This window comes from Bidens hawaiensis, unplaced genomic scaffold (genome assembly GCF_021521415.1).
Source record: "Bidens hawaiensis isolate Kalapana, Puna unplaced genomic scaffold, B.hawaiensis_p1.1 tig00030492_1, whole genome shotgun sequence".
Lineage (NCBI taxonomy): Eukaryota > Viridiplantae > Streptophyta > Magnoliopsida > Asterales > Asteraceae > Bidens > Bidens hawaiensis.
The window spans coordinates 95,399-107,887 of record NW_027495075.1 but is presented as its reverse complement, the minus strand read 5'-3'; the positions used below and the strand labels follow the sequence as shown (position 1 = coordinate 107,887).

Genomic DNA, 12,489 nt, shown 5'->3' with positions numbered 1-12,489 from the left:
AGTGTTTGATAGAGTCAAAAGGCAAATTTATTGAAACAATTATGATCATTTATTTATATTTAGTTTCACAACATAGATCCACCAGGAGTTTTTGTTAAATCTCATACCCCTTTTAAGGGTTAAAAAAAAAGTCAATCTTCATTTAAAGCCATTTTCAACAAATTCCAAACGAAAATAATAATAATACTTCCCCACCAAAACAAACTTGTCTATAAATACCACTCCAAATGAAATGAAAATAATATTATTAAACAAATTCACTCTCCTTCTTCTACCTCTCTTCCTCCATTAATAACCAGCTTTATCATCATCCTCATCATCTTCTCCAAAATTCACAATCAAATTCCCAAATCAATCATGCAACAAAACACAATCAATCCCTTTAATTCAACCTCAACCTCAATCAGCCATTCAATTCGATCTTCGTTATCCAATTTGATCTTAACCGGTTCGAATCGAAGCACTCTGGATTCAATCTTCTCTCACTGCTCACCGTCATCTTCATCATCAGAAGACCAATTGGCAACTGGGTCTTCCGTTTACTTGAAACAAAGAGATCTAATTCTCAATTTCACATCCAATTTTGACCCAAATCCAATCAGGGTTTCTGACCAGTTTACAAACCCTAACAACGTCTACAAAAAGAAATCTTTTAGAGGCGTGAGGCAACGGCAATGGGGCAAATGGGTGGCCGAGATTAGATTGCCGCAGAACAGGATGCGCGTGTGGTTAGGCACCTACGAGTCGCCGGAGATGGCGGCTTACGCTTACGATCGAGCCGCGTATAAGCTACGTGGCGAGTACGCGCGTTTGAATTTCCCGAATTTGAATGACGTCACGGCGGCGACGGTGATCGGAGATGACCGGAAGTTGGGTGCTTTGAGGGCGGCGGTGGATAATAAAATAGAAACGATTTGTCAGAAAGTGAAGAGAGAGAAAGCTAAAAAGCGGTCGAAGAGAGAGAAGGAAAAGTTAACCGGTAATGGAGAGAGTTACAGCGGGAGTGAGAAGAGTGAGAATGGTTCTTCTTCGGGTTGTTCGGTTTCCGGGGAGTTGACGGAGGCGGATGGGTGGTCGCTTGAGGGGATGCCGTCGTATGATTTGGATTTAATTTGGGAAATACTTGCTAATTAGGGAGCTTTAATTTTGACTTTTGGGTAGTCAACGATGATTAGTTGAGAAACTTGTGTTTTTGAGTAATATACATGTGATAAGTTTGTAGTTTCTAGTTGTAGGAGTCAAATGCTACTTTTATCAAAATACACAGAGAAACATGAACCTGTAAACCAACTAATCAATTAGACTCCAGGGTGTATTCGGTGATCAATTCATTATTTTTTCACCTTATCACGTTAGTGTTACATTAGCCCACTCCACTTTTCTTTTACATAATATCAAAGAAATACTCCTCAAATTGCTTCGCTTTCAAATAAAATAATTATTTTAATATATTAAAATTCTAAATATACCTAAAATTATAAAATTAAAAAAGAACATAATATATATATATACACACACACTAGGCTAAGGACCCGTGTGTTACACGGGTTGATCAATTTAAATTGTATAAGTCATAGCTATATAAATAAAAAAAAATGATAAATAAAGTCGTCTAATTCATTTACAAGGCGAGGTGTTATCTTAAAAATGATTTTTAGGGGGAAAAAAGGCAATATGGGCAATAAGAGAACAATTTACCCTTTAAAGTGTGGAGCCAACGAACTGAAAAGCTTGCTAAATTTTATCTTATTAATTATCCAGTTGAGCATGATTTACTTTAAAACTGTAAATGTTACACATTAACAAACATATACCTATTGCATATTTGAATAAACTATAGTATGGCGAAAGTAAATGAAATATACAAACATTATAATGCAGACTTTAAGTATTTGATTCAAATCAAAACAATGATATGCCAATCAAACTACTCTTGCAGCAAAGGCATCTGTTGACTCTTAATTCTTTTTGTAGTCTTCAACTATATGATCTGCAATGCAAATACAGATCCCACTATTGCACTTGTATTATTTGTTGCTTTGACCTAACCCAAATTTATTGAACGGTTTGAACCGTATAATTCAAAATGCTCCAAGTATAATTTGAAGATGACCAATGTGTGTTGTGTAACTTGCAACCATCAATTTTCACATTCACGTCTAATTTTCAATTAAGTGTGCATGATTTTGCACACTCTTTTTTATATATATAAGTTGGTTTATATATAAATCTTTTCATTATTATTTTGACCTTAATGATTCCACTATAAATCATTATCCTGGGTACCATCATCACAAGCATCTGGAATAGAAGATGTTTAAAAGCATTTGAAAGCTTTTTACCCTTATATAAGGCGTTATAAGTAGAAACAAATATTCACCTCCAAAGCAAACCGATTGAAAGAAAGAACAGTCAAGAAGCTACAATAATGATCTATGACCAAATTATGCATCTTGATTCTAAGAAAGAAGGCATGCATGGACTATTAGTAATTTAGTATATGTTTCTAAGTTATAGTTCTTTTTATAAAACGGCAAATTTCAGCTTCTTCCTTGTGCCTATGATCTAGCAACATGATTAACTCCAATCCATATATTTACTGTATTTCTAGTAGAATTCCTTATATTCATTTCAAAGAGCACAAATTATGAACATTTAGACTTTTATCAATTTGTCCTTTATCCCCAAAGTAAACTGTTGTTTTGACATTTTATTTCTACCTCAGTTGACTTGTTAGTCAAAACAGTTTTGTGAGTCAATATGTAATGATACTATATAATTCTGGTAATTTTAGAAAATTCCCTGATAATTTCAAAGATCTCAAATTAAGGATAAAATGAAATGCATATAAAATATAGAAAAAAAAACGCTCACAGTTCAACCCAAAGCAGCCCACTTGCTACCCAACCTGGCTGAACTCGTGACCCATCTAGTATGTCAAGACTAAGAGGCTAAATAAATAAAATTAGTTATAATAATGAAACACACATCCATGTTGAAAGAAATTAAACTTTTGTTTTGCAAACATAATAATGTAAATTAAATAGCCTAACCTTAGCAAATTCGGTTGTTGATATTCAACAATTTCTTTAGAGTCTTCAGCTTGTTTCTTGTAGAATTGATTCAGAAATCTTGCTAATAAAACATAAATTGTAAAAGATATTAGGTAAAATTGAAATGCATATAATATCATTATGTCGTCTAACGCAAATAACTTGTCACCGATTAATGCATAATTTAATTGTTTTAATTTTCATATTAAATGGAAGTTAGATCACAAAAGAAGCAAATCAATTTTGCAATAAAAATTTGACTTTTAAAACAATCAAATTCACAATGAACACATATATAAAAATATAAAAACAAAAACAAACCTCAATGGCAACATTTTTCCATTTCCAGCATAACTTATCGGAGTTAGCCCCAATTTCTTTTCAGATTGAAGTCTTCACCATCATTACCGATCACCACCATATATAACAATCTAAAAATCGAAAACCTTCACCAAATTGTCCAAACATTTTGTTTGAGAGAGAAATCGATTGATCAATTGTATAATATCGATTAAGAGGTGGTTTGATATTATTCGTTATCAATCGAAACCCTTCACCAAATCGACCAAGCAAAACATTTGTATGAAAAAGAAATAGCATATAGGCATAGCCTTCTGAGATGCAAGCCGGAGATGGAAAACCCGTAGATTGTGTATTGTTTATTTTGTGAATAAACCCTAAAAAATACATGGGCGGGAAAATAAGAAGTTAGATGATCATTAGAATGACAGGTGGCTACGGAAGAGAGGCGGCGACGGCGGTGGCGATGAAGGAGGCGACGGCGGTGGCTGTTCAGCAGAATGAAGGCGATGGCGATGGCACAAAAAGAACCAGATCCGATTTTGATTTTGATAAAATCAAGCTGGAATTAAGGTAGGTGATGGCGTAGATGCTAGCAGTAGAGAGGAACTGGAATTAGGGTTGATAGAAAACGAAAAAAAGAATGAAAAAACTGGATCTAGTTATTTCTATTGGAGCGGGTTAAATCGAATGAGATACCATTTTATGAAAATGGGTTACAATTGATAAAAATGGCTAAGAAGATGACAAGTGGCATCTTGAAGTACTTATTTATTAAAGAAAAACAATTAAAAAAAAGTTAAAAACATAGAGAAAAAACAGATATATATTAGCAAACACTTAAAAAATAAATTGTATCTTAAGCAACATAAAACTTGATATAGATACAACACAAATAATTACAAATTAACTCGAAATGAAAATAAAAATGGGTTTATGAACTAATTCATAACTCAAGACTAATGGCTTGAATTAACCTGGAACAAATTCGTTTGGCAAACCATTTAATTTTCCGAAATTAAATCCATAAAAAGTATTTTTTATGTAACTAACTTTAATCTTAGCCTGTTTCAATACCTGAAAGTCCTTTGCAAAAGTTTAGCACTTGCAGGTTGACTTTTCTTTGTCAACCGCCAATCTATAATCTAAATTTACCTATTAACCAATTAACCTTGTGCAAAATGAACCTTTTTACAGTGTTTTAGTCAAAACTTCTGAAATTGCTACACCAGATTATTGTATTAATCTTCCATCAAATAATGCATCTTCAACTTGGTTAACTTGTTTTGACCCACGGATAGACCGTAACTTAAATTGACCGGTTGACAAACAGAGTTTTTATAAAGTTCTTTTCTGGCCCGTTAACATTTTTGTTAAAGAATTTTAATATGATTAATCCATTTTAGTCGTTGTCCCATAATGAAATTCCAGAAGTACTGTTGCCTGCAAATCTTCAAAACCAATCACATAGGTAATGTGTATCACACTCGTAAACACATCAGAACTGTTCCGTAGCAAATAGGAACTCGACCCGCAACCTACTAGTTAACCAGTTTGAAACTCCTTTTAGAATTTAGTGAACCTATTTAAAAAAATCTAATAAAAATATAATCAAATAAATAGCATAAACTTATAAATTGTAGTATTAAAAAAGTCTAACAAATCGTCACCTTTAGAGTGTTGAAGCTCCATAAGGTTAGTAATCTTGATTTTGATATGAAATTGTCAGGTAACTCGTTAGAAATTCCATTCAGAAAATTACCACAAGCAATTTGCAACAGAATTTCATAAAACAAAATTCCAACAAACACAAAATTATGGTGTTCAAATTATGAACCAAATTAACCATCTGAATCAATTAAAATATGAATAGGAATCAATATATGTATCATCAATTTCAATGGTTTAATTTTTATCGATTGAACTTAAGTTGATCATTTATTTGCAATAATTAATCAAACTTCTGTTCGTTTTGATGATGAAAACGATGATACGATAAATATTTCTGGAATTTAAACAAAATCGTTCACTACGATGATGAAGACGATAATACGAATATGTATAATAGGATTACATATTAAAAAGGGTATAATCATAAATGACTAAAGTTGTATGCTAGATAATACAAATAATTAAGGTTGTTGGCCTAATCCCTAAACCCAAGGTTCTTTCTTCATCTACCAAAGACATCTTTAATTTTTTTAAAATTATAAAGAACCTGGTTGACAATTTATAAAGCAAAAAATGACAAAGAGCTTGATCGATCATTGATAAAATAACAATAATGATATGGTAGAACTTTAAGTCCCTTAAAACACATGACACATATAGTGTTGCCAACATCACCTAATCAAAGGAACAAAGATCGGATTACACGTATAAAACCAAAAAAAAAAAACAATATAATAAATGTTTCAAATCTTAGTAAACGATTTGGTTTGCGATTTGTATAATGGTTCATAGCAGGTTAGATAGAAGTGAACATTGCAGATTAGAAGCAGGTTAGTCAAAATAAAAGGGCATAAATTTAATAGAATAGATGGTCTAAAAACACACTAAATCATACAAACATAAGCTGAACCGACCAAAAGCAATTTCAAATGGTATGAACTCAAGTGTGTTCACAAGTAAAAAACAACCATGTAGGTTAAATTTAAGTGATCACAATGAGTATTCATGAAAACCAAAACCTTAACAACACAAAATTAAGCCATCTTTAAAAAAATTAGGATTCATAATTCAAGCATATAGCTTTACAGATTAGTAATCAAATGCAATTATTTATGCAAGATATTCAATAATCTGATTAATTGAATCTTTATATTGGCATAATCGGATTATTGTATAATTGAATTATGGTATAATCAGATTATATAATCGAATTAGGGTTGAGGAGTATATGAATCAGATTACTAAGATTAAATGAATCGGATTAACGATTGACATCAGATGTTGAAGATTGATCAATTGTTTAACGATCTACATCAGCTTTGATACATACCGTTTAAAGTTGAAGATTTACCAATTTCAATATCTATTCTATAATGACGAAGAGGCATGATTTGAGTTTGGATTTTGATTTTGAAAAGATACTAAAAAAATGGAAAAAAAAAGTAGGAAATGACACGTGGCACTTTGAAGAGATTTGGTGAAAAACCCACTCTTTTATTAGATAGGTATATATATATATATAAAAACATTACATTACACTTAAAATACTAAATAAAAAACATAACTCCAAGCATTCCCGGGAAACCGTGTTTAGATTCACGCGTTTCGTATAACTGTTGAATGTCATTTCGATTGGGTTTTCTCATATATTTTTGCCCATAAAGCCGGACAATATACTTACAGAATTTGTGCGTACTTTCTCATACGGATCTCTTGGGAGTTCTTAAGTATTCATCCCAAGCGCCTGATGTTGTTCGGCACCCTAATTGACATATTGCAGCGGTGCACTTTTGGTAAGTAATAAAACCTCAGCGTTCTCTTACATCCATTGCTAATCTAAAAAACGGGAGGTAGGCTTCTAAATCCTTAGTTGTGTTTATGAATAACTTTTTGCTCAAACGAAAACGTATCTTAAACATTTTTTCGTCATATACCGAATTGTCGGCAAAGTAATAAGCTACTAGGCACTCGTGAACTACTTCACGTTCTTTGTTCAAAGCAGTTTTTCTCATTATGATAGCGACCGCATCAAGCACGATCGTGTGTATAAAAAGCGGAACGACAAAAGTAGATTCGTCATCAGATGAAAAATCCATAATAAAATTGAATTGAGGGTTTGAGTTGAGAGAAAGAGTTAATGGCCATTTTCGTCCCTGTGGTTTGCTACTTTCGCCACTTCAGTTCAAAGTTTGAAAATTTGTCAATTTAGTCCTTATAGTTTTAAACTTTAGCCAATTACGTCCCCCCGTCTAACAGCATCCAACTATGCCGTTAGTTTAAGGGGTATTTTTGTCTTTCTCTTGTTTATTTTTAGTTAATGGTCTGTTTCGTCCTTGTGGTTTGATACTTTTGCTACTTCAGTCCAAAGTTTGAAATTTTGTCAATTTTATGTTTAATTTAATTCAGTTTTTTGTTTTTTGTTTTGTTTTTTGTCTATAACCCCTAAGAGCATAATCTAAACCCAAAACTATCGAGCATCGACCAAACCAGGTCTACATTTACTCTGTCGACAACAATAATCATACACCCCCCCCTCGTATTTAGTTTCTTGACATTTCCTAAACTCTCCCCCCATGGTGGAATTCATTGGTAAAGTGGTCAAGGTAATTCCCTGAAACTGTACTATACCGATAAAACTAAAATCATTTCTTTGGTTAACATCTAGTGTATCGATTTTCTTCAGCAAACATGGAAATGCAGGATATTCGACATCCGGATGTTGATATCGACCAAGATGTTTGCTATGATATGTTAATCTCTAAACCCTAACTATTATGCATTAATCAGAGAAACGATTTTAGTTTTTCGGTATAGTTCGGTTTTAGGGAATTACCCTGACTACTTTACCAATGAATTCCATCATAGACTGAAGTAGGAAAAAAAACTGAATTAAGCTAAACATAAATTTGACAAAATTTCAACTTTGGACTTAAGTAGAAAAGTATCAAACCATAGGGACGAAACTGACCATTAACTAAAAATAAACAGGAGAAAAACAAAAATACCCCTTAAACTAATGACGTAGTTGGATGCCGTTAGACCGCCGGGGGGGGGGGGGGGGGGTAATTGGCTAAAGTTTAAAACTACAAGGACTAAACTGATAAAATTTCAAACTTTGGACTGAAGTGGCAAAAGTAGCAAACCACAAGGACGAAAATGGCCATTAACTATAAAATGAATGTTTTATTTATATTAGATAGAACTTTGATTTTGGTCCATGCGGGTTTTTAAATTATCAATTTTGGTCAAATAGTTTATTTTAGGCTTTTTTGTTCAATAGTTTCAATTAACTATCAGTTTTAGTCCAATTCATTAATGCCATCCACCAATCGTTAGTTAATACAACTTTGAGGGGCTTTTTTGTATTTTTCACAAACTTTTAATCATAAGAATTTTTGGGTTTTCTACCAAAATTAAGTTTTATACTTTTTGTTATTTTTTAGTATTACGGTTTCTTATATTTGTTTATATATAAATATTTTACACTTTTTATTTTTAATAAATATATTTTTTTCAAAACTGACGCCTTTATGCTAGTGTATATTTTTAATAAATACAAACCAAGACGTCATTCCCATTTTGATGGGCTGGCAAGGTGATTAAGACATGAAATAATTGTTTCAAACTCTATAGAGTACAAAAATTTAGTTGTTCGAAAAAAAATACCAACCAAGAATTAAAACTATAAACAGATTTTCAAAAACCCTCCGTCATTTAAAAAGTAAAAAAACAATATAAAATAAATATATGCTCTTTTTACCATCGAGAAATAAAAGCAGAAAAGTTAAGTTTTCTAAATTATTTATAGTCAGTAGAAGTGTAGAATTAAAATGAAACTTAAAAAAAATAAATGTTCTGTTTTTTAAAGCCTATATATTATTACGGCTATAAAAAGTAAAAATAAAAGCATTCAAATATAAATAAATAAATACACAGTTGCATAAAAGCTCTAGTTTCAGAAAAAAAAATATTTTAAAAAAATAAAGAAGTATATATTTATATATAAACAAATATAATAAACCATAATAGTTAGAAAATAACAAAAAGTATAAAACTTATATTAGTAAAAAAAAAAGAAATATTCATATGAATTAAAAGTTTGTGAAAAATATAAAAAACCCCTCAAAGTTGTACTAACTAACGGTTGGTGGATCCCATTAATGGGTCGGATTAAAATTGATAGTTAATTGAAACTGTCGTACAAAAAAAAGTCTAAAATAAACTATTGAATCAAAATTGATAATTTTAAGAAACCACAGGGACCAAAACTAAAGCTCTCTCTTTATATTATTTGATAAATTAATTAACTTTTTTTAATTGTTACTGTTGTCTGACGGTTATTTTGAAAATAACAATAAAAACGTACTTTTTTTTATACCGCAGCATGAATCAGTCAACGAAATTCCTTCCAAATGTTTTGCCGGTGGTTGGCCCCAATATGAGGGGGGTGGTTTTGTCACTGGCCCCATGCCATATTATCTAAAAAATCGGTGATTTGTTATTCATACAATGTACTCCTTAAGACCAAACGCTATGGTGCGTTGTGGTGTGGATAAAGCCCCCAAAACGTCCTAGTACCCCCTCCCCCGGGGGGGCGTTTTGGGCTTGAAAATGTCTACATTTTGTACAAAACGTCCGATAGAGAAGAAGACGGGGCCAAGGAATGTCTAGTCAATGAAGAAGAAGATGAATGACACTCACCAGTCAATATTATACATGGTGTAATAAAAATATCATTTTTACCGTGTCAACACAAATGAGTGTTGTTTTAAACCAACTAGATTTTACATGAGTTTTTTTAGTTTTTAAGTGACATAAAAGTTACAAATCTCTAGACATGTCCACTTTATATGAGAGAACGTTTGTTATTTATAAAGACAAAAATGGGCTTTATTCAGTTGACAAGCTGATGGGATTCTAGTGATAAATATGTGGGGCTGAAACAAGATATGATCTGGATGTATATATATTTGAATTAAAACATTTATGTTTTAAAAACATTAATCGCATACTTCAAACATTAAACGAGTCAAACAAATGCCCTATCGTCTTGAGACATCAATATGTAAAAATGGCGTCTCACTCATGAGGTTGATGGTTCGAGTTTTATAAGTAGGATTAGAGAAAGTGTTCGCTATAAAAAAAGTAAACGAGTCAAATGAGTTGTACACGACTTTACGTATAAATAGCTCATGGCTTGAAATAAACTCCTCGTATGAAATCAGCTCCTTTATTCTATGCGTCCAAATTGAGATTGGCTTAGCTCTTTTACAAAGCTGACTTTGGCTTGTCTCAGCTTGGCTTGTAAACAATTCTACTATTGTGTGAACTTCTAATCTTGTATATTCTTGTGTTCGGGTGGGCAGGGGGGGAAACACGCCTGTGTGGATCTTACAGGAGTGTCTCCTCTTGTTGGGCTCAGGGACCGTGGGTTTGTTGTGGGTCAGGCTGCGTTGAAGGCTGAATCGGGCAAAGTTGTTAAACACGAGAAAGCTTGTTTAGATAATCAACATGTCTTTCTACCATTTGCCTTTGATACATTTGGTTTTCTGGCTCCAGAGGCTGTGAAATTTTTGAGTAGGGTTTAGCGCGTCGTACACGGAACCTCTTCAGCTTCTAGGTCCCAAAGCTTCGTTTTTAGCAGGATTGGCTTTGCTGTTCAAAAGGGGGTTGCGGCGCAGCTTGTTGCCCGTTTGCCTACCACTTTATTGTAATCGTTTTATAGTAAATTATATAAAACTTCGATTGTGATACTTCACATAATAATTTTTATTAGTGGAGAGTTTAAATAAAAAAAAGAAAGATAAGAGTTAATTAAACCCAATAAATGCTTAAGGACAGGTGTCCTGCCTATACTAGTGGTTACTATTATTATTATTATTATTAAAAAAAAAAAGCAAACTTCAACCGTAAACCATACCTCCTAATTAAATTCTGTTTTTGACTTCCAGCAGAAATTTAGCCAACACTTCAGCCAACAAAGAAAGTATACAGAAGAGCAATGAACAATCCTCAATTGCATTCGAGAAAAAGATGAATCTTTGCCAGACTTCATCACTCGCTTCAACTCAAAGAAGCTAAGTCTGGGTAATATTAGCGAAGATCTTGTTCGCGCTGCTTTCACCCAGGGCGCGAACGACCCAGAGCTCATCCGCACCTTAACGGGTAGAGATGGCATGCCATCCACATGGGATGCCATCATGACAGCAGCTAAACGCTTTGCGGAAACGGAGAAGCAACTGGGTAGAGATCTCCCCCAGAGCACAAACCTCTACACCCAGAAAACAAGAGAAGACAACGTCCTTACCGCCCGACTAAACAAAAAACGGAAGCTAGGCATTTGGCAGTCAAGGATAAACTTTGACACATCCGGCTTGCAACATCGGTTAGGCGGAAGGGATAACGTACAGTCGAACCAGAACTCCAGATGGACGCCACTCACCAAAAGCGTCACCGAGATATTCGCCACTGAGGAGCTCCCATGGCCAAAGGCTCCAATAATCCGACATCGTCACAACGCTGATCGGAGCAAATAATGTGACTTTCACAGGACAAAAGGCCACAACACTGAAGAATGTACAGACGTGAAGGACATCGTCGAAGCATACGTCAGAGATGGGACGCTCGCGCACCTCGTGGCGTAACAAACGTTTAGCAGGCTGATGCGTGTAGAACCCCAGCTGGGGAAAACACGAATAAAATTGCAGCTTCAACGCCGGAGACTACATACTGCGTAAACAACGAAATCCCGAACCAGGTGCATATCGGCTCGATGGCACTCCCATCCCAACAACATGGAAGGGAGCTCAATCACACAGTTTGCATGTAGATCAATTCCAAACTTGTAAAGAAAAGGCCCAGAGCCACTTCTAATGGAAATGATTCTCCTTAGAACATTGATGCTGATGATCTTACATTTATACTTATGAACTTTCCACACTGATATGCCGGTCTTCACCGCATACATAAGTGGGGAAGTCGTTGCTTGTGGAAGGCGGCAAAACCCGCATAAACACAAAAAACGGCAAACCTTCACGCAGGTCAGTCATAGGTAAGTTGGGTCATCCCAATAAATGAAAGTGCCGGTCCTAACCACACAAATCATGATGGAGGAAAACCGAACTAACCTATTGACAACCGCGCGTAGAACGGTTAATTTATTCAAAACACTGATGCCGGTTTTCACCGCATAAATAAGTGTAAAGAAATCGTTGCTTGTGGAAGGCGGCAAAACCCGTATAAACACAAAAAACGGCAAACCTTCACGCAGGTCAGTCATAGGTAAAGTTTGGTGATCCCACTAAATGAAAGTGCCGGTCTTAACCGCACAAATCATGATAGAAGAAACCGAACTAACCTATTGACAACCACGCGTCGAACGGTTACCCTATTCAAAATACTTAGAAAATTTCTAACAGAAGGATGAGGAAAACCTCCACGCAGGTCAGATATAGGTAAAGTTTAG

The 12,489-nt window shown here is 34.1% G+C and overlaps 1 pseudogene; it reads left to right on the top strand.

Moving 5' to 3' along the window:
• Positions 1 to 306: 306 nt before the first annotated feature.
• LOC143580452 (ethylene-responsive transcription factor ERF061 pseudogene) lies at positions 307 to 1,150 on the top strand (annotated as a pseudogene).
• Positions 1,151 to 12,489: the final 11,339 nt, after the last annotated feature.